General features: G+C 44.7%; 1 long non-coding RNA gene and 1 pseudogene across 1 annotated transcript in view; one reads left to right on the forward strand and one right to left on the reverse strand.

The window, feature by feature from the left end:
- Nucleotides 1–26,247, reverse strand: part of LOC115031508 (uncharacterized) — a 151,845-nt gene that overhangs the window by 69,505 nt on the left and 56,093 nt on the right. The gene's annotated exons all lie outside the window — the stretch shown is intronic.
- LOC110297416 (T-complex protein 1 subunit delta-like) lies at nucleotides 13,619–17,215 on the forward strand (annotated as a pseudogene).

The raw sequence follows: 26,247 nt of genomic DNA on the forward strand, positions 1-26,247 counted from the left end.
TCAGGCCCCACTCACAAACTCTAACTTGTGAAGGCCCCTCCCTGTGTGGTGTCTCCAGGACTGTGTAGGTGGAGAGAAGGTATGAGTGACACCAAGCATATGTCACTCCCTGCTTCCTGAGTGTAGACAGGATGAGACCAGCTGCTTCAAGCTTCTCCTGCCTTTACCCTCCCACCATGATGGACTTGATCCATGAGCTAGAATAAACCTTAAGTTTTTTTTCTTGATCTCTTATCATGTCAGTGGGAAAAGAAACTGACAAGGTTCGCAATGGAAGCTCCCTGCTAGAGTAGGTAGAAGCTAGGCCATGGCTTTTAGCTAGGGTTGTACATCATTTAGGCAATTTTTTCAACATGCATAAATCTATACTCCATTCCTGGGGAAGAAGAGACAATATGTTCATGGGACTTGGGTTTGAATATTTTGGAAAACTCTCAAGTGATTCTCACAACCCCTGAACATCCAGAAACAGTAACTTGAAGCACAGAGATGGAGAAGATTAGAGGGTGATCGAGAACTCAATGCAACAGTCATGACGTGTGTGTGCACTCAATGCGACAGGCATAACATGCATGAGCTGTTGTTCTTCAAGGTGCAAACAGAAAGGCTGTGAGATTAGAAGTTGCACACTCACAATGCTGTGAAGACCTACACTGGTATGACCACTCTAGAAGAGAGTTAGATACATTCCCATTAAGTTAAATAAACACTTCTACAACCCAGCCATTTCAGTCCAAGATGTTTATCCAAAAAAATAAAAAATAAATATACAAAGAGTTGTCTATGAATGTTCATAGCATTATAATTTATAACCAATATATTTTTAAATCCATCATTGGATGAACTGAACAAACATCATGTGTTCAGGATAAAATACTAATCTACTGTTAAATAGATAACTATATGTAAAGTGGAATATGTGACACTTGCTGGGTGCTGTGGCACATATCTGAGCACTGGAGCCCAGAAGGTCTAAGCCATCCTAACCAAAGCAAAATTCCATCTCAATAAATGGGAGATGAGGACATGCTGAGAATGGTCCAGGGCCAAGAAGACTTGCTGCTCTAGCAAAGGACCACGTTTAGTTCACAGCACACACGTTAGTTGGCTTACAACTGAAGTGATAACTTAAGGGTTCTTCGGAAAGTCAGTTGGATGGTGTTTTGCTGAGGCAAACACTTGAAGGAGCGTTTTGTTAAAATGGTCACAGGTGTGAAAGGCTAAGGTAGACACATAAAGGAACATTTTGCTGTAACAGATACAGGAGAGAGGATGTTCTGCTAAAGCAAGCAGGACATGTGATGAAAGATTCTTTGCTACATGTCCACAGATTTTAACTTTATTTTATTTTTTTCTTTATATACATGTATTCATACAGGGAGACGTGCGTGTGATGTAGCATCAATGTGGAGATCAGAGAGCAACTTGCGAGAATCGGTTCTCTTCTTCTGTCAGTGGGTTCCAGGTATCCACTCGGATAGGTCATGAATGAGGCTTGGTGACAAGTGCGTTCAACTGCTAAGACTGTAAAGCCAGACACACTGAAACTTATAGAGGAGAAAATGGGGAAGAGTCAGGGGAAATTTTCCTGAACAGAACACCAATGGCTTATGCTCTAAGATCAAGAATCAAGAACAAAGATCAAGAACAAATGAAACCTCATAAAATTGCAAATCTTCTGTAAGGCAAAGGACACTGTCAATAGGACAAAACAGCAACCAACAGATTGGGAGAAGATCTTTACCAATCCTACATCCAATAGAGGGCTAATATCCAATATATACAAAGAACTCAAGAAGTTAGACTCCCAAGAATCAAATAACCCTATTAAAAAATGGGGTACAGAGCCTAACAAAGAATTTTCAACTCAGGAATACTGAATGGCCAAGAAGTACCTAAAGAAATATTCAACATCCTTAGTCATCAGGGAAATGCAAATCAAAACAACCCTGTGATTCCACCTCACACCAGTCAGAATGGCTAAAATCAAAAACTCAGGTGACAGCAGATGCTGGTGCGGATGTGGAGAAAGAGGAACACTGCTCCATGGCTGGTGGAATTGTAAGCTGGTACAACCACTCTGGAAATCAGTCTGGTAGATCCTCAGAAAACTGGACATAGTACTACCTGAGGATCCAGTTATACCACTCCTGAGCATATACCCAGAAGATGTTCCAACATGTAATAAAGACACATGCTCCACTATGTTCATAGCAGCCTTATTTATAATAGTCAGAAGCTGGAAAGAACCCAGATGTCCTTCATCAGAAGAATGGATACAGAAAATGTGATACATTTATAAAATGGAGTACTACTCAGCTATTAAAAACAATGAACTCATGAAATTCTTAGGCAAATGGATGGATCTACAAAGTATCATCTTGAGTGAGGTAACCCAATCACGAAAGAACACACATGATAACTACACTCACTGATAACTGGATATTAGCCCAAAAGCTCCAAATACCCAAGATACAATTCACAGACCACATGAAGCTCAAGAAGAAGGAAGACCAAAGTGTGGGTGCTTCGGTCCTTCTTAAAAGGAGAACAAAATACTCACAGGAACAAATATGGAGATAAAGTGTAGAGCAAAGACTGAAGGAAAGGCCATTCAGAGACTGCCCAACTAGTGATTCATCCAATATACAGTTACCAAACCCAGACACTATTGTGGATGCCAAGAAGTGCATGCTAGCCAGGCGTGGTGGCGACCACCTTTAATCCCAGCACTTGGGAGGCAGAGGCAGGTGGATTTCTGAGTTCGAGGCCAGCCTGGTCTACAGAGTGAGTTCCAGGACAGCTAAGGCTATACAGAAAAACCTTGTCTCAAAAAAAACAAAAAACAAAGTGCATGCTGAAAGGAGCCTGATATGGTTGTCTCCTGAGAGGTCCTGCCAGAGCCTTACAAATACAGAGGCAGATGCTCACAGCCATCTATTGGACTGAGTGTGGGGTCCCCAATAGAGGAGTTACAGAAAAGACTGAAGGAGTTGAAGAGGTTTGCAACTCAAAGGAGGAACAACAATATCAACCCCCCCCCCAGAGCTCCCAGGAACTAACCATCAACCAAGGAGGACACATGGCTCCAGCTGCATATGTAGCAGAGGAAGGCCATGTCATGCACCAATGGGAGGAGAGGTCCTTGGTCCTATGAAGGCTCAATAGATGCCCCAGTGTAGGGAAGTCGAGGGCAGGGAGGTGGGAGTGGGTGGGTAGAGGAACATCCTCATAGAAGCAGGGGGAGGGAGGATGTGATAGGGGATTTCTGGGAGGGGGACAACCGGGGAAGGGGATAACATTTGAAATGTAAATTAAGAAAATGTCCAGTTTAAAAAAAAAAACTGCTGAGTCTGCTGAGCCGTCTCCATGCTCCTCTACACACCACACACACACACACACATACACACTCATACATACATACACACACACATACATGCACACACACATATACACATACGTACATACATACATACATACATACATGCATACACACATACACATACATATGAACATACGTACGGGGGAAGGGTATGTGCACATGAGCGCAGGCACCCTCAGAGGTCAGAAATCTCACATCCCTCTGGATCTGTAGTTACAGGCCATTGTGAGCTACTTGATGTGGGTCCACGGAACTGAAGTCCTTTTGAAGAGCAGTATGTACCTGTACATTTAATAGCTAAATGTACAGCCCCTGTCTCAGTTTTTAAAAATTAAATATGTACCTAATTCAATCTACTGCATACAAAACACCAATACCCCATTCTATTGCTGTGTGATAAATTATCCTATTTACATCAGAGTTTCCTTCCATCGTTTAGAGACTGGGTGAGCCTCAACTCCTTATCATCCAGCCTCCACCTCTGGGATAGCTAGGATCACAGGCCTGTGCACCTCACCACCTTATTTTAGGTGGGGATGGAACTCAGAGTCTCTGGTATGTGAGGCCCTGAGCCGCTGTCCACTGAGCTACACAGCCAGCACTGTATGCAAAAGCTTCAGTAACACTTGTCACTTCGCTGGTTCAGTTCCCTGCAGTGATAGATTGAGGGCGACTCTGCCCTGATGACAGGGGGTGACCCATCTAAGGTCTTACTCAGCCTATAGTCTCCTCCATTTAAACAAAGGAGACACATCTCAAATATCCCATCCCCTCAACACAAGCTAGTGAGAACTCCCTGGTTTTGAAAGACCTATTTCACTAGATTATATCCTCATAGACGATCTCTTCTTGATTAATCAAAACCAACTGATTTATAACCATAAATACACCTTCCAAATCCCAACTGCCACAAGATAACATAATGGTGGACATAAGGTGGTGTCTGAATGGCATTCTAGTCTCGGGGCAGAGGGACCAGCTGAGGACTCTGTGCAGCATAGCACCTCATGACAACCCTGCTTCGAAGCTCCTACAGAGTCCTGATCTGGAAAACACGGGGCAAAGGATTCAAACATGTGAGTGTGATGTAATGTGAGACAGGAGACACTGCTGCTCTGTCCTGTTGTCATGCCACAGTTCCACAAAGCTGGGTGTAGTGGTATGCATCTATGGTCCCAGTATTTGAGAGGCTGATGCAGGAGGATTACCACAAGTACCAGGTCATTCTGATCTACATAGTGGAAACCAAGCCAGGCAGCAAGCCAGTGGCAAGACACTGTCTCAAAAAAAAAAAAAAAAAAGAAAAGACCCTGGACACTTAAGAGGCATAAAGTTTGCATACATACAAGTAGAATGTTTGTTCATATGAGTGCATGTATGTACATACAAGTGCATGTATGTACATATGAATGCATTGTGTACATGCAAGTTCATGTGTGGACATGATTGCATGTGTACACATATAAGTGCATGGATATACATACAATTACATGTGTATACATATGATTGCATGTATACACATACAAGTGAATGTGTGTACATACAAGTGCATGAGACATAAAGTATCAGCAAGTTTGGCTGCTTACTTTCATCTTCCTTTAGCAAATATTTTAGGTAAAATTTTGCAATTTTTAAAAACCAAAGTATAATTAAATAGCATCTCTCTTTCTTCTCCTTCCTCCAATCCCTCCCTATATAACAGCTTCCCCCTTCAGCTCCCTTTCAAACTCAGGGGCTCTTTTAAATGAAATTTATTTTTAATTGATATAAAATTGTACAGATTAATGAAGTACAATATGATGTTTTGATATATTGTACAGCATTCAAATACAATTAAACACATAGGCAGCTCAGTCTGTAACTTGGCTCCCATGCAAGCATGGAGGTCCTGAGTTCAGATCCCCAGCACCCACACTAAAGCTACGCATGGCAGCACGCACTGTCTCCCCAGCGGGTGGGGGTGGCAGCGACAGGCAGTCCTGAAGTCCCCACTGCTCAGGCCATCTGACTAAAGCAGCGATCTCTGGGTTCAGTGAAAGACCCTGTCTCAGAAACACAGTGGAGGAGCTGAAAGACGGCTCCGTGGTGAAAAGCACATACTACGTTGCAGACGTCCCAGGTCGGCTCTCAAGCCCTACACGGTGGCTCATAACCATCTACCACTCCAGTTCCAGGGATCTGATGCCCTCTTTTGACCTCTGCAAGCACTGGGCATGCATGTGATGCACGTGCATACATGCAGGAAAACACACACACAAATAAATGTTAAAAAGAATTAAGATGGAGAAAGACGCCCTGATCAATCTCTGGCCTCTACACATGCATATACAGATGAGTTCACATTTACACACATACTAACCATACACACACACACACTCACCTACACACACACACCATTTATACACACATACACACACACAAGCACACCATACATACACACTCACACACACATATAGAGACAGACACACACAATGCAGAAAGAAAGGAAACAAGGATCAAGGCACTGCCAGCAGCAAGCATTTAAACTAACCCCTAAAAGTTTAAAAGTTGAAGGCAACCTGGTACACAGCTCAGTGGCAGAGGGCTTACTTAGCAAGCCCAAGGCTTAGGCTTGATCCCCATTACACCAACAAAAACAAAAAGAGGAGCCCAGTGATAGCACAGTGAGCACAGCTTGCCATGCAAGCATAAGGACCTGAATCTGTTCTTATTTAAAATAATAATGATAACCTGGGCAGCAGTAATGCCACACTACTCGGAGAAGCAAAGACAGTCAGATTCCAGAGTCTCGCTGACCAATCAGCCTAGGGGAACTGGTGAATTCCAAAGTCAAAGAGATATCCAGTCTCAATAAAAAAGAAAGAAAGAGAAAACAGAGGGAAGAAAGGAGGAAAAAAAGGGAGGGAGAAAGGAGAGGGGGGAAGGAAGGAAGGAAGGAAGGAAGGAAGGAAGGAAGGAAGGAAGGAAGGAAGGAAGGAAGGAAGGAAGGAAGGGGGAGGGAAGGAGAGAGGGAGAGAGGTGAGGAGGTGAGGAAGAAAGGAGGGAAAGGAAATCTCTGGGAGTTCAAGCCCAGCCTGGTCTATGGAGAGTGTCCAGACCAGCTAACACTGCATTGTAAGATAGATACTCTCTCAAAAAGAAAAGGAGAGGGAATAGAGAACAATGCCTTAGTGGCTAAGAGCACTGGCTGTTCTTTTTTTATTTTGGTTTTTTGAGACAGGGTTTCTCTGTGTAGCCCTGGCTGTCCTGGAACTCACTCTGTAGACCAGGCTGGCCTCGAACTCAGAAATCCGCCTGCCTCTGCCTCCCGAGTGCTGGGATTAGAGGCGTGCACCACCATGCCCGGCTAGCACTGGCTGTTCTTGCAGAGCACCTGAGTTCAGTGTTCCCAACACCACATGGAGGCTCACAATCATCTGTAACTCCAGTTCCAAGGAAAATGATGCCCTTTTCTGAACTCCGTAGGCACCAAGCATGCACAGGATACACAGTTGTACACGCAGGCAAAACATCTATACATCTATACACATATTCATAAACAAAATCTTTTTCTAAAAACTTCAGATTTGCTTGGGGAAAGCACAGATGAGCAAATGCGCCTGGCCTGAGACAGTGAATGCTGGACTAGAGATGACTAAACGCAAAGTCATTTACAACTCTCTCAAGTTTCCCAGACAGGGACCAGAGTCCCTGCTCTCTAGCAGCTGACAAAACAGTCAGACATCCCAACAAACAAAATTGCTGAGCTAGGCAAGCCTCCCTGTGCCCTGGGACAGGTGGAGTGGAAGATATCCTGCAGTCTCCCTTTGACCAGGCTTTACCCAGAGCATCCCAGGCCAAAGTGCAGGCAGGAATGGGCAGAGACGGCCACTTCTGCCCTTTGCATGACTTACCTGCAGCCACATTGGTTAAGGGCACAGGTTGCTGAGCCAGAGCACCTGTGCTGGACTCCTGCTCCTGAGTCCCCAGCTCTGGGAGACTTCAGGCAAGGTCAGTATGTCTCTGCTCCTTGTATTCTTTATATGAAGCAGGAACCAGATCAGTTTATACTTAGTTGGATGGTGTCAAAAGACAAGAAGTTAATCATTGTGCCAACGTTTACAAGATAGTTGGTAGATAATAAATGTTATCTATAATGATGCTAGTGGCATTTCTACCCAGAAAAGAAACACTTTTGAAAACCTTGACTCATTCGCTTGTTATATATTTCTTTTTTGTTAAGCTAAAAACTTGTAGAAACCACCCTTCTAAGGAAGACTTTACTCAAGAGGAGGCTACACGCCATCCACCACATGTGGAGGTCAGAGAGCAACTTTGTTTTTTCTCTCTCGTGTTTACATAGGCATTAAAATCGGGGCGCCAGGCTTGCATGGCAAGCCTCTTAACCCACTACCTGTAGAGTAGATACAACTCTCTCAAGCTTCCCAGGCAGGGACCAGAGTCCCTGCTCTCTAGCAGCTGTAGAGACTATATTTGATGTCTCTCTATATCCCCAGAACTGAACCTATGTCCATATCCATAACAGGCCCTGATGGTAACTCTCCTTCCAGGTGGCAAGGGAGGGAGCCCAGACATTATCTTACACCCTCCTCATTGCCGTCATCCCCTCCTATCATCCTGCGGTTCTTGAGCTTCCTTTGCCTTTCCTCCTGGGCTAGCTGCTGTGCTCCAGGGACACTCACTCACCGACTAGCTGTATGCTCCACTCCCTTCCCTGGAGGGTTGCTTTCTCTCCAGAGGTACAATTGCTGCCAAATAAATAAAAGATTTTCAAAATAAATTTTTAATTTTTTTATTAATCATTCCATTCATTTACATCTCAAATGATATCCCCCTTGCCAGTTCGTTTTTTGTTTGTTTTTTTTTAAACACCTTCTGCGTCTGAGCTGGAGATAATGGCTTAGCAGTAAGAGCACTGGCTGCATATGCAGAGGACTGGGTTCAGTTCCCAACACTCACATAACTCATAACTGCCTATAAAGCTCCATTTCCAGCCGGGCGTGGTGGCGCACGCCATTAATCCCAGCACTTGGGAGGCAAAGGCAGGCGGATTTTTGAGTTCGAGGCCAGCCTGGTCTACAGAGTGAGTTCCAGGACAGCCAGGACTACACAGAAAAACCCTGTCTCCAAAAAAAACCAAAAAAAAAAAAAAAAAAAAAGAAAGAAAAAGAAAAAGCAAGCTCCATTTCCATGGCATCCGACGCTCACTTCTGGACGTTGCAGGCAAACCTGCACACATGTGGTACACATCAACTCCCACACACAGAGCACTAACAGAAAAATCAGTCCATGGAGACTGAAGACCTGCTGCACTTGTAGACCACTGGCCCCACACACATGCAGGGGATATAACCAGCTCCACAGACAGACTGTGGAGCTTCAGGCCTGAGGAAACCCTGCACACATACTTGGGTTATCAGGTGACACCATGCTGTGGTACTATGGGGTTGAGAAGTGGCTGGGGAGAGGAAGGGAGTGCGATGAGCAGGGTAGGGGCAGTCTTCCGTGAAAGTTTACTTTGTAAACGTCAAGGTTTCTTTCGCCCTACTAATAGACACTCTCATTTTCACTCCAAGACTAAAAATGGATAAACATAAGCAACCAGAGCCTGAGAACTGGGAAAAAGCAAAACAAGCTGCTAGATGTTAAAGATGAAGCAGAAAAGGTCAAAGGTAAAAGTTCCTTTGTTATATTTCTCTGGCCTGAGCCTCTAGACAGAGGCTGGGTCATGGCCCCGGTCTCCCCAGGAAGATGGATGACTGGGAGATCATTAACTAACCGAACCGCCCAATCACAGAAGGAAACGCAGACCTCTCAGAAATTCCCTCTACTCACTTCCCCCAAGTTATCACTAAGAAGATAAGTCGGGCTACACTCTCAGCTCTAGAGTTGAGGAGCTCTTTGCTGTGAAAAAGGTGGCAGAAGGAGATCACAAAGCAGAACTGGATGCTGGAGAGACTGCCCACCAATGGCAGCCTGGGCATGATTTGTTTAAAGGTCAAAGTCTCATGAAGCAAACCAGAATTTCTTCACAGTCTGAGCTATGTGTGATGAAAGCTTTGTCTCACAATTGGTGCCCAGAAAGAACTCAGAGTTCTCCATGCTTGGAGCTACATACAGCAAACGAGATTTAAAAAAAAAAAAAAAAAGACCAACAAATACAAAATATTAGGCACCCAGTAATACCCAGGTATGATTATAATCAATGAAATTGACTTTATTATATATAGGTCTCAGGCTGGTAAGCCTACATGATAAGTGATCAGAATACTTTGGCTACTGTGATGGTTTTCAAGCATATATCAACCATCACAGATGGAACTTAAAATAGATGGACAAGGTCTGCCCGGTGGCTCACAGAATAAAGGCAACTGCCACGAGGCCTAACCTGAGTTTGATCATTGGGACCCACATGGTAAAGGAAAAGAATCAACTTTGGAAGATTGTCTGTCCTCTGATCGCTCCATATAAGTAAACAAATGTAATAAAAAATTACATTCAGAATAAAAAATGACAAATGTATTATTAGGTACATTTATTCCTAGGAAACTATTTTTAGGGTACCCACATTTGCCTGGGTATGGCGTATGTGTGAAAGGAATCTGATGGGAACCCTCATATACTTCATACTTTATTATGTTGATTTTCTTATGCTAATTTTATATAGGATGAGGAAGAATACAGTATTGACAGGAGCACAAGAAGCCACATCCCCCAATGGAAGTGTTCCTAGGTAACCATCCACAAGCCCTATTTGGTTCAAACCAGAAGGGTGGGAGTAGAAATGGGCGGACACAGGAACTATACTGTCCCTCACACCTTCCTTACCCTGCACACAACACTAAAGCTTTGCTCCTCAGTTGACTACTTCACTTGTACTGTGATGCCTAAGAAGCTCCATTTTATGCCAGGCATCCATCTTGGTACCCAGCAGCCATTTGTCTCTGACTCAGTCCCTGGAAGATAAGTTCCCAGTAACCCTGACTCTGTGATCCTCACCCAAAATGTACAGCCATGGTCATCCACTTGTCATGATGGGACTAAATGATTTTTTTTTTTTTGGCTTTTGTAACTTACTTATGCAGCTACCCAAAGATTTCTTTGAGTTGCATTAGACATTTAATTTGGCAGAACAGACCAGTGTTTGCTTGCTTGTATAGATATTAAAGGTCTCCTTGTGATTTTCCCCTTTAAAAATCCTTCCCTCCACCCCTTTCTCATGACAATCTCACATTGGCAGACTGTTCATCCTGCTAGCAACTAATCAATAAGTCTTTAACTATAATTGCATTGAGTCATGGCCTTTTCCCAGGAGTCACAAAGAAGAGAAGGTCGTCTGACTCTAGGACCAAGAGAGAAAACAAAACGGCCCAAGAAAAGACACTGTGTGATTTAAATAACTAAAATATCAACTTTCTCTCCTTTCATATTTATAAGCTTATTGCTTATGGTTAAAAATCTGGATTTTTTAAAACAAAAATTCATAAAGAAAACAAAAACAAGATGCCAACATTTTCTGAGTTCCTGTAGATGTCTGGGTTTTATAGTTTTCTATTTAATGGTCTCTAGGTTACAGATATTATTCTGCAACTTAATGAAACTAAGAAAAAAAATACTAAGCTTTTCAGGTTGTCTGCCTCCATTTGCAGACACAAACAAACCATTTAAAATCTCTCTATAATAGCCAAGCAAGGGTGCACATGCCTTCAGTCCGAGCACCCAGGAGGTGGATCTCTAGAAGTTTGAGGCCAGCCTGGTCTACAGAGTGAGTTCCAGGATAGCAAAGGCTACACAGAAAACCTTCTCTTGAAAAATAAAACAAAACAAAAAACAAAAACCCCACAAATCTCTCTGTTACTAACTCCAAACATGCCTGTTTAAAATAACTAAGCTGGACTTGTTAAAAGTTAGAATTATTTCAAAGAATGAGATGGGCAGGTTCACCAGGCCTTCATCTAAGCACTCGGTCACTCTTCCTGAGTAGTTCGCCCTAATTGCAGTAGGCCTCAAAGGCTGGAAAATCTAGGGTATACAGGCAAAATTCTGAAAATAAGGAGGGGCTCCACCTATGAACAAGTGGGTAAAGTCTCCAGTACTATCTAACATCCCCTTAGGAAACATTTCATACCATAAGTGGTAAGTTTCTTTGTTACTGTCATTTCTCATGTTATTTAATTATTTAATGGAAATAAATTTATATAAGAACTAAGATGGCAAATGTAACTGCAGATATCCAGCTCTTTGGCTTGCTCTCTCCCTCTTTCTTGGTTCTTATTTACAAAACAATGTTGTATTCAAGGCCATGGATAGTCAAAGTTCTTGCTGAAATGTAAACTTTCTCTCAGGATATGTAAGACCAATGGAGGTGAGGAGAGAGACATGTAAAATTCCAAGCAAAAAAGTTAACCTAAAACTTGTAACAAAAAGATTAATAGTTTAAAAAAAGACAACCTATATACAGGTAACCTTAATTTGCTATTGTATGTTTATATGAAACTTAAAATCAACTCTTGTTATCTCCTTTTGAGACTAAGGAAACAACAGTTTCTGAGATACAGTAGATTAGGATGGATTTTTTGGGGTTTTTTTTTTTTTTTGGTTTTTCAAGACAGGGTTTCTCTGTATAGCCCTGGCTGTCCTGGAACTCACTTTGCCGACCAGGCTGGCCTTGAACTCAGAAATCTGCCTGCCTCTGCCTCCCGAGTGCTGGGACTAAAGGCGTGCGCACCACGCCCGGCAGGATGGATTTTTATATGATGATTTTATCCTGAAACTTTTAGATAAAAACAACATGTGTTTAATAAATGAAATACATTTGATAAATAAAGTCTACTTAGGTTAACAGCAACTGACTTGAAGATATATGTCTGGCGTCTTGGTCTTTGCTAACTTTGCTAAGCTTTAGCTACTTGGATAAAATAGGTCATACAAGACACTGTGATGTTCTGTAATGGTGTTCTAGGAAAGGATGTGGAAAATAAGGCTCCCAGTCCCTCTGTGGACTGCACTTATGATTTTATAAAATTCCCAGTCTCTCTATGGACTCAATGATTTAGAGTTTTATTTTGATACTAAGAGAGCTTCAGTTCAAAAATTATAATTTTTTTGGTCTTTTTTTTTGAGACAGGGTTTCTCTGTGTAGCCCTGGCTGTCCTGGAACTCACTCTGTAGACCAGGCTGGCCTCGAATTCAGAAATTCACCTGCCTCTGCCTCCCCAGCAAAAATTATAATTTTAAGACTAAAACTTAACAGGACTAAAACTGCAGAATCCAGCCGGGCTTGGTGGCGCACGCCTTTAGTCTCAGCACTCGGGAGGCAGAGGCAGGCAGATTTCTGAGTTCGAGGCCAGCCTGGTCCACAAAGTGAGTTCCAGGACAGCCAGGGCTACACAGAGAAACCCTGTCTTGGAAAAAAAAATGGAGCTGGGGAGATGGCTCAGCAGTTCAGAACCTTCTTTTCCAGAGGACCCAGGTTCAGCTCCCAGAACCCACATAGCTGTTCACAGCCATCTGGAACTCCAGTTCCAGAGAATCCAAGATTCACTTTCTGGCCTCTGAGGAGACTCTATACACATGATATACAGAGATACAAGCAGGCAAAATACCTATAAGTACAATGATGAGTACAATCAATGATGATGATGAAAAAAGGCTTAAATAATATTTTTTTAAATCTCCAAACCTGGCAAATGGGATTGCAAGAAATACAACAGCAATGCCCAGCAAAAGAAACCACCAGCAGAGTGAGCAAAACACTCAGGGAAAGAGGGAAATCGTTTGCCAACTTCACACCAGGAATTGACACATGTGAGGTACTGTGGAGCCTAGAGCAGTAGCTCAGTTGGCAGAGTTCTTGCTTAGCATGTGAGAATCCCTGGGTTCAATCCCCAGGACCCCAGAGCTCAGCATGGTTGGTGCACAGCTGAGGTCCAGTTTCAGGTTATATTTGACATAGTGGATTTGAAGCCAGCCTGAGCTACAATTGGTTAAAGGGCACAGTATATAAATGGTATCACCCCATGGGGGGGGGGGAGGGAGAGGGAGAGGGAGCCTGATTAAACAGACCAAAAATTATCCTATCAATCAATAAGTGAGCTAATGACCTGAATAGATGTTTCTCAGAAAGAAAATATAAATGCCAAAATAATTCCTGAAAAGGTGTTCAACATCCTTAGCCATAGGCCATGGGGTAAATGCACAGGAAAGCTGCTTTGAGAGTCCATCTCCTGTGTCAGAATGGCCATCATCAACAAAGCTAAGGACAGCAGTGTATCCTCCTGGGGAGGATGTGGGAAAGGGAACATGGGAGTGTAAACCGGCACACCATTTGTACATCAATCAGTATGAAGATGTCTCAAAAAGCCAAAGTCAGAGCGCCCTTGTGACAGAGCTATCCCACTCTTGGCCATTTGCCTGAAAGACTCCAGTCAACAGAGATGCAGGCACATATATGATTGCTGCTGTGCTGGTCACAGTAGCCAAGAAATGGAAACAGCCTAAGTGCTCCTGGACAGATGAACAGATAAAGAAACTGTCTGTGGTGCATCCACGCAATGGACTATTACTCAGCCATGGAGAAAAATGAAATCGTGATATTCACTGGAAAATGAGCCAGACTCAGAAAGACAGATGTCACATGCCATCTCTCACATGCAGAGCCCAGATTTAAAACAATGTGTGTGTGTGTGTGCAAGCAATGAACTAGAGAGGGAATTGTGAGATCAGGAGGGAGAGATCTTAAGGAAGAGAGGAGAAAGGAAGGGAGGGCATCCAAGTAAGAAAGCAGAAGGGGGGCTGGGGGAGGAAAGGACACAGCCAGATGGGGGAGGGTACTGAAGAACGGGAACAAGTCAGAACAAAGTCAGCCCAATGACACCGACGCAGAGATGCACAGTGAACCCACTACTCTGTGTGATGGCTTTTGGTTTTGTTTTTCAAGACAGTTTCTCTGTGTAGCCATGGCTGACCTGGAACTCACTCTGTAGACCAGGATGGTCTCAAACTCAGAGATCCACCTGCCTCTGTCCCCTGAGTGCTGGGACTAAAGGTATTCACCACCACTGCCATGTCACTGTATGATATCTTAAATTTTCAATTAAAAAAATATAAAGAAAAGCTCACAATCTAGAGAAAAACTCTAGAGACCATATGTGTGTGTGTGTGTGTGTGTGTGTATGTGTGCGTGTATGATTGATATATATATATGTATATATGAGATATATATGTATATATGAGATATATATGTATATATGAGATATAGATATATAGATATATCATGTCAATCTCCACACTATAGTCCCACCATCTTAAAAAGATTCTTGAGAAGAAACCTTAAGATACAGTTTAGACTGTGCCCTTCAGAATGAAATAATACAATTAAGCTACAATTTGAAAAACTATCAACAAAGCTAAGCTGTGTCTATGTCTCCAAGTGGTGGGATGAAGAAACCCATTTTCCCTGCTTTACAATTTTCCATAATAAACCACCTGCAGAATCACACTTTCTTGACCGTCCATCTGCCTTCCGTGGACTTCCATTCACAGAGCCCCTGAGCACTTAGCCAAATGCACTGAATGAACTGATCTGTAGGAGCGAGCGCCTGTCTCCTCACCAGGAGCAGGAAACACTAATGAGGCCCGCAGGAAAAGCTCCATTTGGAAGATTCGGAAAGACAACTTCTCCTTGCCCAGACAAGCACTTGCCTTGCTGCCTGCAAACACTCTGGTAAGAATCAGATAATTCTTGCGAGATGATTTTGCAAGTTGGGAAACTACAAGAATTTGCAGCCAGGGGCGTGCAGCTGTGGCCCCAGCTACTTAGGAGTCAGAGGATTCATTCCTTGAGGATTCATTCCTTGAGCCTAGGATTGTCTGGATAACACCTCTTATTCAGGAGAGTTTCTACATTGACAAATCCTGTATCTACAGAGAAGCAGTAAGACGCCACAGTTATCTTTGCCCTTTTGGACAACTGAAAAACAAGAACGATATAAAACTGACATTCATCCAATAGCCGCTCCTTACCTGGAGCTGGAGAAATGAACAGACGGTTAAACACACTGACTGCTCTTGCAGAGGTCCCAAGCTCAGGTCCCAGTGCTCACATGGTGGCTCACAAGCATTTGTAACTCCAGTTCCAAGGGACCCATTGTGTCCTTCTGACCTCCAAGGGCACCAAGCATGCACACAGCACACATCCAGACAAAGTACTCTCTCTATATAAACAGTAATAAAAACTGCTTCTTCCCAGGTGTTGCTTTCTGAAGGTTCATGGAGGAGTCTGCCAGGGAGACCGTTACTTCACAGAAGGCCAGAATTCATGTCCATCCATCCTCTTGAACCAGCGCAGACGGCACCAAGGTCGTCATGCAGGAGAACCTAGCTTCAGCAACATTTGCACAGCCAAAGCGGTTGCTGATGCCATCAGAACAAGCCTTGGACCTAAAGGAATGGACAAAATGTTTTAAGATGGAAAAGGTGATGTGACCATTACAAATGGTGGTGCTGCCATTCTGAAACAAATGCAGGTATTACACCCAGCAGCCCAAATGCTGGTGGATCTGTCTAGAGCCCAAGACATAGCAGCAGGGGAAGGCACCACGTCGGTTGTCATCATTGCTGGCTCTTTTAGACTCTTGTACCAAACTTGTGCAGAAAGGTATACATCCAGCCATCATTTCCGACTCATTCCAGAAAGCTTCAGAAAAGGATCTTGAAGTCCTTCCTGACATGTCTCAACCTGTGCCACTGAGTGATAGAGAAACTTTGTTAAATAGCGCAACCACTTCACTGAATTCAAAGGTTGTCTCTCGGTATCCAAGTCTACTCTCTCTGGTGAGTGTCAGTGCGGTGATGAAAGTGATCAACTCAGCCACAGCTACCAGTGTAGATCTTAGAGATATTAAAATAGTCCAGAAGCTCAGAGGGACAACAGATAACTGTGGCTGGCAGGAGGCCTCATTCTCATGCAGAAAGTGGCAAATTCTGGTACAACAGGAGCTGAAAAGGCTAAGATTGGGCATGTTCCATTTTGCTCATCTGCTCCTAAAACAGATATGGATAATCAAATAGTAGTATCTGACTATGCCCAGATGGATCAAGTGCTTCGAGAGGAGAGAGCCTATATTTTAAATTTGGTGAAGCACATTAAGAAAACAGGATGTGATGTCTTCTCATACAGAGGTCTATCTTGAGAGATGCACTTAGTGATCTTGCACTACATTTTCTGAGCAAGATGAAGATTATGGTGCTTAAGGACATTGAAAGAGAAGACATTGAACTCATGTAAGACAATTGGAGCCAAACCGGTTGCTCACGTTGACCAGTTCACTGCTGACATGGTGGGTTCTCCTGACTTAGCAGAGGAAGTCAGTTTAAATGGTTCTGGAAAACTATTCAAGATCTACAGGTTGTACAAGCCCAGGCAAAACAGTTACAATTGTCGTGCGTGGTGACTGAAGAAGCTAGCGCTCCATTTCTGATGCCCTCTGTGTTATCCGATGCTTAGTAAAGAAAGGAGGAGCTCTTATTGCAGGAGGTGGTGTTTCAGAAACAGAGCTGGCCTCAGACTGAGTGCTCTCCAACACTGAGTTACCGGTGTGGAAGCCATTCCGTCTACACTGACTGGCCTGAATCCCATTTCTACAGTAACAGAGCTAAGAAACCGCCATGCCCAAGGAGAAAATGCCAGATGCAGTAATGTCCAAAAGGCTGTTCTTGTCAACATTTTGGAGGAAATGGTTGTTCAGCCTCTGCTGGTGCCAGTCAGTGCTTTGACCCTAGCAACCGAAACTGCGGAGCATCCTGAAAATTGATGGTGTGGTAAATAGTTGATGATCGGGATAAGACTGGACAACTGGCACCATTATGGACAGAAGCACTGTGGCTAGAATGGAAGGTGATTGCTGTGTTCCTTGTCTGGAAGCTTGCTTCTTCAGAGTTTTTGGACATTGTCTTCTGGTTGGCATTTGTTTGAAATTGTATCAAGAGCCGGGCGTGGTGGCGCACGCCTCTAATCCCAGCACTCGGGAAGCAGAGGCAGGCGGATTTCTGAGTTCGAGGCCAGCCTGGTCTACAAAGTGAGTTCCAGGACAGCCAGGGCTATACAGAGAAACCCTGTCTCGAAAAACCAAAAAGAGAAATTGTATCAAAACAATTTAATGAAAATATTAAATATTTGGGTTGGTTTGGTTTTTTTTTTTTTTTTTTTCGGACCTCTGCTCACTCCGGTCAAGCCTGCTCACTCAGTCCCTGCTTGCTCTGGCCCAAAGATTTATTTATTATTATACATAAGTACACTGTAGCTGTCTTCAGACACACCAGAAGAGATGTCAGATCTCATTACAGATGGTTGTGAGCCACCATGTGGTTGCTGGGAATTGAACTCAGGACCTTCAGAAGAGCAGTCAGTGCTCTTACCTCCTGAGCCATCTCACCAACCCTAAATATTTGGTTTTAAACTACAAAAAATAAAATTAAATAAAATAAATAATAAAAGCCACCCCTTTCCTAAACAGCTCACTAATGCCCCCCCCCCCGTCTCTCCAGATGCCCCAAGGTCATGCATGTCCCCTGGGAAGGTATATTACACAATTCAAACTGATAAAAGAAAGATCCAGTCACAGCCTCCCTTGGACCCAGGTAGAGCTCTCTTACAGCAGGAAATGAAGCTTCATGGCTCTTAAATGACACCTCTCCCCTCCAGCTTCCTCTCAAATTCATTCTTTATCAGTAAAGATTCAGATTCCTATGTTTTTGGTTGAACACGGTGGTGCACGCCTTTAAGCCCCAATGCTTCACAGGCAAGAGGATCTCTGTCAGTATCGGGGCAGCCTGGTGTACATAGGAAGTTCCAGGCCTGCCAGGGCTATAAAGTAAGACTTTGTCTCAAAAAAAAAAAAAAATCTGCATTTTAAAATCAAGACTTTATTAGCATGGAAATCCTCTCCAATCACCACACAATTCAAACCTCTTTATAATTGAGTGTCAGAATAAGCCACCAAATCAAGGTCACCCTCCCCTCTCAGAAACCCTTTGCAAGCTGACCTCACGTGCACCCTGGAGCGCTTGCCCGGCCTTTCCACATGAGCATGATCCCTTGGTCAGAAAGTGGTCCCTGACTAGCCGGTCAGATAAGGCAGCTCTCCTACGCCAAACCCCAAGCTCTCAGTGCCCAGGACAGGGCTACGCTGGGTGGCTGTGTGTGACATGTTAGTTTCAGCCTTTCTAGGTCATTACCCCCTAAAGTGATTGTAGCTTCACTCATGTGCACCAGCCCGGGACTGTAGGTGCTCACTGGGCACTGAAATATGAAAGATGTCACACTAGGAGCTTTGGGCCTTTCATTTGATCCTTACAAATTGCTCAGAAGTGAGAAAACTGAGGCTCAGAAAAGGTGCGGAGACTGCCACAGCTGCAAGGTGGGGGGTGATCGAACAGAGTCCAGCTAGCTGTAACCTGGTCAGTGCGGTGGATCAGGTAGAAGTGTCAGATGGGTCACTGGGCCCGCTGTTCACACGGCAGGGCAGAGAGCCAAAGCACACATGGCAAAGGAAACAAGCAGCTTAATGCTAGCTTCCTCTGAACCCCACATATAGGTTTACCCCTCCTCCCTGCAGTGTCCCCTCCGTCCTTATGTCCCTTCAAATAGTAGCCCCACTATGCTCCACTCATTCCTAAGGGTTTATCTTACCCCTGAGCAAAGCAGTAAGTTATTAGGAAATAAAAGGTCAGAATCTCTGAAGGAAGTCCCACAAAGTGCTTCTTGAGCAACTGGTTTGGAGTGGGAGCCCCTCCCTAGGGCCACTCAGTCACAGTGGCCCATGTTTTCCTTCCAGGACCTGTCAGGCAACTTCGGGATCAAGATGTTCACCAATAAGGCTGGCAGACAGAACAGGATTAGAAGAAACCCTGGAATCCTTGCAAACCCCAGGTTAGTGGGAAGATCCATGTCACTCCCAGATCACTCGGTCCCGGGGCAGCATCTCCCACACAAGGGCAAAGCCAAGCACTTCAGGAAGACATACCTCTCTCTTCTGGTGGTAACACTGCCATTAATGAGCGCTGCCCTCTCAGAAGCTCTGCACCTGGTGCTTTACGCCTTTTTTCTCTGTTACTCCTTGTTACACTGTTATGTAACTACCCAAGTAGTTAAAGACACGGCTCTTCTTCCAGTGGGCTAGGCCTGTTCATTATCCCGACTCTGACAATCATGAGTTACAGCCACAGTGGCCACACTACTTACAGCTTCTCTACATGGAAAACGGTGTCAATAATCTCTCGAGATGCTAATGATTCATTCAGTGAGTGTCAAGTCAGCCATCAGAACTGGCTGGGGTCTCCTCATCATGTTGTAGAGACTGGAACTTAAGGCTCTGAGAGCTCCTACCAACTGTCCACAGCTAATAGAATACTAAGTGGGATTAAATCCAAGTGTGGTGCCCCTGACGCTAAAGAGCCTTAACTCCTGGCACTTGGGCTCCCTACCTTCCCTAGACCAAGCCTTACTTCGGGAGCGATTGCACTGGTCCAAGAGTCCCGACAGATGGCGGCGGGAACTAATTCCCTGGACCACCCTAGAGACACGGAAATTGAAAGAAGCCACAACCAGCACAAGACTATGAGGTCCAGGAAGTTTTTATTTACCCTGCCCTTCTTCATTTTATTAAGTGACAGCAAACTAAATAAGTATCTACGGAAGTAGGATTAAAAAAGAAGAAGAAGAAGGATGAAGTCACCAAACAGCATTATAAAGCATTAAGGAGGAAAACTCCAGCTTTCTTTCTTGGTACCTGGGTGTGGTAGAGCAGGCTTAGTGTGAGAACATCGGACAAAACCTTGGCTCTAGGCCATCTCTCACAAATCTTTCTCTTTCCACACCCTCAACAGCCACCTATCAAAGAAAGTAAAGAGATTGCAGTTTCATAGAAAATTCTTTTCAAGATCCAAACAGCTCTGTATTTCTCCATTAGTTACATTTCCCTGTGTGTGCATTTTTTATATATTATTAGTTATTGACTTTGTCTGTGTATGTATGTATGTATGTATGTTTGTATTTATGCCACAGTCAATGTATAGATGTCAAAGGACAACTTGCAAGAGTCAGTTCTCTTCTTCCTCATGAGTCCCAGGGATCAAATCAGGTCATCAGACTTGGCAGCAAGCACCTTATTCACTGAGTCATCTTGTTGCCCCTGCTAAAAATGGTTAGTGAGATGGCTCCTAAAAGTTGTCTTCTGACATTTGCATTATGATACGTGCGCGCACGCACACACACACACACACTATATATATATATATATATATATATATATATATATATATATATTTCTTTTTTTAGACAGTCTCAGAGATCTAACCCCTGGTTAGAACTTTCTGTGTAGAGTAGGCTGGCCTTGAACTAACAGAGGTCTACTTCCCACTGCTGGAATCAAAGGCGTGTGGTGGCCCACCCCGGCAAGGCCAGCTTCTTATATGTAGAGGACTTGAGGAATAAGCTGAGCGAGTATCTCAGGCATCACTCTTCTCCTACTCCCTAAGGAGCCCAGACTCCTGGCTTCCCACTGTCACTGCACTCTTGAGAGGAGAGTCACAAAGTGTCCCTGCCACCCTCCTGTCCCTTCTCACCTGCCCTCTGCTGCACAGTCTGACCCTATCTCTGGTTCTGAGGACTCCTAAAGACCTACCAAGAAAAGAACTAGAATACCTAGAGAGCTGGCCCCACAGGGCCAAGATCAGGAAGAGACAAACAAGAGGGTGGGGATGTGGTTCATACAGATCTGCAAGCATGAGGACCTGAGTTTAGTCCCCAGTGTTCATGTACAGACTAAACAAACAAATGAGTGAACAAAAGCTCCTATCAACAATCTCAGTCCTGGAAAGCAGACCCAGGAAGGTCCTTGGGGCATGCTGGCCAGCCAACTTAGCTGGATCTGTGAGCTCCATGCTATTAAGGGGCCTGGTCTCAAAAAATAAGATGGAAATAAGGACCACACCACGGTTGCCCTATGGCCCCACATGCACATAAGTACATGACCCCAACACACACGTACTCATAAAAACGTATGCCCACCAAGAGAACAGAAAAGGACAACTGTCTCCTGAAGACAAGAGAACAGAGAAGGACAACTGTCTCCTGAAGACAAGAGAACAGAGAAGGACAACTGTCTCCTGAAGACAAGAGAACAGAGAAGGACAACTGTCTCCTGAAGACAAGAGAACAGAGAAGGACAACTGTCTCCTGAAGACAAGAGAACAGAGAAGGACAACTGTCTCCTGAAGACAAGAGAACAGAGAAGGACAACTGTCTCCTGAAGACAAGAGAACAGAGAAGGACAACTGTCTCCTGAAGACAAGAGAACAGAGAAGGACAACTGTCTCCTGAAGACAAGAGGACAGAGAAGGACAACTGTCTCCTGAAGGCAAGGTTCTTGTTTCATTTGCAGACTTGGCACCTGCTCTGTGGTGTGGGTAAGACGAATATCAGTGAAACTCTGCCTGCTTGGAACAGGGTCTGTGTAGCTCAGGCTGGCCTTAAATGAGGCTCCTCCTACCTCAGCCTCCTGAGTCCTAATAAAGTGTGTACATCTGTCCACACAATGGTGATACTCAGACTAACGTGGTGAAGATGGTGACTGGTGACAGGGACAACAGAACTGTGAGTGCCACCCATGTGTAACACTCATGGCTGCTCTCAGTGCTGAGCCTGGTTTGATTGCCAGTTTCCATCCGAACTCGCTGGGTTGTGGGATGAGTTTGCTTTTCTTTCTTGGCCAAGACTCGGATCCCAGAAGTCTTATGAGAGGACGGGGTAGGAGCTGCAAGAAGCTTAATGACAGAGCAAATGCTTAACATGTTTCAGGCCCTGGGCTCAATCCCAGCACCAAGGGAGGAAAAGGAGGAAGAGGGAAGGGAAAGCACTGAGTCCTACCTCCAGCCCCCAACCCAGGTAAAACTATTTCTTTAAGATGGGTATGCCTAGGCTGGGTGGTGGTAGCACATACCTTTAATCCCAGCATCGGGAGGCACAGGCAAGTGGATCTCTGTGAATTCAAGGCCAGCCTGATCTACAGAGAGAATTCCAGGACAGCCAGGGCTACACAATGAAACACTATCTCAAAAAAACAAAAAAATGAAAAAAAAAAAAAAGAGGAGAGGGGAGGGGAGGGGAGGGGAGAAGAGAAGAGAAGAGAAGAGAAGAGAAGAGAAGAGAGAAAATGGTGTGGGTAAATATGAACCACATAGAAACAAAGCACAAGCTCATCTGACTCCTTTTCTGCTGTCCAATTTCTGTCTGTGGCTGTCAGTCCTCTACAACCTACTCCCAGACTCAGACGCAGTAAGATCAAAACAGTCAATACCCTATTTCTGAGATTTCAGAGTGTTCAGGAAGGTTTTGGGTACTTCAACTCCACCTTCCTGGTGCTTCTCACAATACATGCCCAAGGAGAAACAAAGTAGATTTCAGTTTGGATTAAGGAAATATTGAACATCAGCCTCTGGCACCCACAAATTACCAGGAAGTTGCACAAAATTGTAGAAAGAGCTCCTGAATCATCTCCTCTTCACCTCTACTGCCACTTACCCCACCCACACCCTGGCCAGCAGGCAAACACCCAGACACCCACCTTACCCTTAAGTGGCTGTGATACAGGGGATTTTAGGGTGCAGTGTGGGTTAAAATGCTTGTTATAAGAGCTCCCCAGAAAAGAGTAACCAACTCAAAGAGCACAGCGGCCATTCTCAGTGTCTATGAATGCCAGGAGCTTGGTATCTTTTACTGAGCTCAATGAGAAAGAAAAATATTAAACAGATGCCACAGGGGCTGTGAAAATAATTTCCTGATGCTTCTTTGGGGGGAGACGGGCACAGGCAGAAAATGGCCAAGAATTTAAAAAGCAATCACAGCCCGGTCTAGAAACTGAGCGGGCTATTCACCGATGGGTGTAGAGGAAGTCCAAGGACAGGAAGGCAAGTCATGTGTATAGCAAACATCAGGAGTCCAAACCCTGGCAGGGAAACTTCCAATGGTGATTTCCTTTCTCAGAGTCAGTGACCCCACCCACCTCTAGAGACATCAGCATACTAGAAGGGTCATTTTCAGTTCACTGAGGCAGAGCTGTTCAGAGAGCCACAAATAATAACAGAACTCAATCAGCCCGTGTTACAAAAGCAACACTCAATGGTGCAGCACTTACCCATGCCTACACACAACTAACCTAAGAATGTGAACTTGGGATCAGAAACAAAGGTGAACGATTTACTCCAGCAGATTCCAGAGCCAACCATTTCTACAGGGCAAGTGACTGTGTTACGGTGGCAAATGAAATTGGTAGATCAGCTGACATGGAACCAGGTGTCCCTCTACTTCTGGATCCCTTAAATCAAGAATATGTAAACATCCCAGAAAGTAAGCTGCTTAAATAATGTCCTCATCCAAGGTAGGGAATAGAACCTCCTTGTGGTCCAAACTGCTCATGGACAAGAGCAGGAAACAGATGCCTTGCTGCCCCTGCTCTTCTGCACTGCTTTTCCAGCCTGTGGCTGCCCTGACAGCATCTCTGGCTGTTTTCTGCAGTGACTATGCTGAGAAGTAGCTAAGCTTCATGTGCAGCTCCACGCCTGGACAGTGGAACCCAGCAAGACCCATTGAAAGGAGCAGCCCCTAGATCCCACCACTGAACACCAAGCCACAGGAAGGTTCCTCTCCCTCCCCATACCCTGTTCTACTCACAGATGCTAAGGCCCCAGGAAGTAGCAGAGAAGTGAAACTGCCCATAAAGGGGAGTGGACAGGAGAGAGTGTAGTGGGGAGGGGAGAAGCAAATGAAGTCTGAGAGGGAAATAAAAATGAGAGATACCATCTCAAAGGGCCTGCAGTTCACCCACTCAGTCCTCCTGACACCTGCAGAAGCCCAGACAGAAAAAGCACTGGCCCTCTTGGTGGTTTCACATAAGAATGAAACTCAAATAGCCTAGAATCCACTGCCTTCTCTAGCCTAGCCAACCAGTTAATCAGGTCTCAGGCAGCCCTTTCAGGAGCCCTTTCAGCTGCTGCAAGGCAATATGACAGAGCTCAATTTTTACAAATTTCCCATAGCTTATACGAGGCCCACTTTTGGAGAAGTCCTATTTCATCACTCCCCACAGACTTCCTGCCATCAACACACACATGCTCTTGCTGTACCACATTGCACCCCACCTATCCTATCTTAAAGCAATTAAATATAGAATTTTCAAACCATATAGAACTATTGAGAGATTATGGCTCCCAGATAGCCTAACTTCAAGTTCTGGCTAGCACACACAAAGTGTGAGGCCTCAGCAAATGACTCTTAGTCCCCTCCTCTATAAAATGAGGCTATTCAAATGCCCATCTGCCGCTGGGAGGGCCACAGGAGATCATGAGGTGCAGAATATTGCCCAGCAGGCATGTGCTGTACATGGAATGCTTGCTGACTATTTCATACAGTAATGAGAGTCTATGAGAGTAAGCCCAGCAGCAAGCACCAGGACCTCCCAGTTTCAGTGCCGGCCCCTCTCAGTGACTTTCCTTTGTCCTACTAGCCACACCCTTCCTGGATCTGACCCATGGGCACTGTGTTCTCAACAGAACTTTTATATTTACACTAGACTTTTTATGATTTATAAAGAACGTTAAATTTTTATGGTGTGTATTTTCATCTGCCCACCTTTCCTTGTTATCCTTCCCTAGAGTGCCTCCCCCCTCCCTCCCTTCCTATCCTGCTTCTCAAGGCTTCCTGGTAAGTTATATGTGATGCCAAGCTAAGAATATCTGGTCATATTCCTGAAAAATCACTCTAAATTATTAAAGAAGTGGTTGAAAAAGAAGCACAAAGCCATGTGCATTGCGATGGAGGCCAGGCCTGCGATTCCCATAAAGCCAGAGAGCCTCTGTGCTCACACTTTTCTTCCTAAGCCTTCTGGAATATCAGTATCTCCTGGCTGCCCAGGCAGCTCCATGGTAGCTAGCTCATAGTTCCTCATCAAACAGAACTGCCAACTCAGTTCAGCACCTCAGTCCCTAGCCACCCTAACCCTCATCCTCATTTGATCCACCCCAGAGCACAGAGCAGACATAGCTCAGAGCCATCTTCAGCCCCTTCCCTGCCACCTTCTCTTCTTTCTTCTTTAGTCACAAAGACTTGCCACTTCCCAAATGGCTCTCACCCTTCCCTATGCTCTATGCCTTCGGATCCTCCTGGCTGAGGGCTAAGTCTCTGAAATGAATTTGCTGTAGAACACAGCTACCAGAAATGTCCACAAAAACAGATCAACAGGTCACTGCCTACTTAAAGCCCCCCACTCATAAGAGCCCTAACTCCTCTATGGTGTTGGAATTGGGAATAAGAATTCCCATAGTCTGGCAGGACCCCATCTAAGAGGTCCTGAATGAAACCTGTCCAAAGATATCATTCCATCTGCCTAAAAGGTGCCCCAACGGGCAGCACACTGGCACTGTCGCAGGGTGAATCCCGGCATTCAGGAAGACATGCACATTTCACGGAAGAACAAATAACATTGATAGTCAAGCGTTCAAGCACTGGATCCCGAGTTCATCTTTAGTCTCATTTTTTTAGAAGTCACAGCTAAGGCCTAAAGAGGCAAATCTACTCGTTCAAGGTCAGAACCCAGTCCGGCCAGGTCCTGGCCCACAGCTCCTGTTTCATCTGCTAACAGCCTGAACGACTCTCTGTGCACATCTGTCTGGGATTCCCACAAGCTTTCCCTTCGGCTGGACATTGACTGGGACTCCTGTCCCCACCCCACCCCACCCCCACTCCCCCACCCTCCCACCCTCCCACCTCAAGCCTACAGACTGAGCTGGCCTAGAAAGAACAGAACAGG

Source organism: Mus caroli, unplaced genomic scaffold (genome assembly GCF_978045245.1).
Source record: "Mus caroli unplaced genomic scaffold, Mus_caroli_1 scaffold_8, whole genome shotgun sequence".
In the NCBI taxonomy this organism is placed as follows: Eukaryota; Metazoa; Chordata; class Mammalia; order Rodentia; family Muridae; genus Mus; species Mus caroli.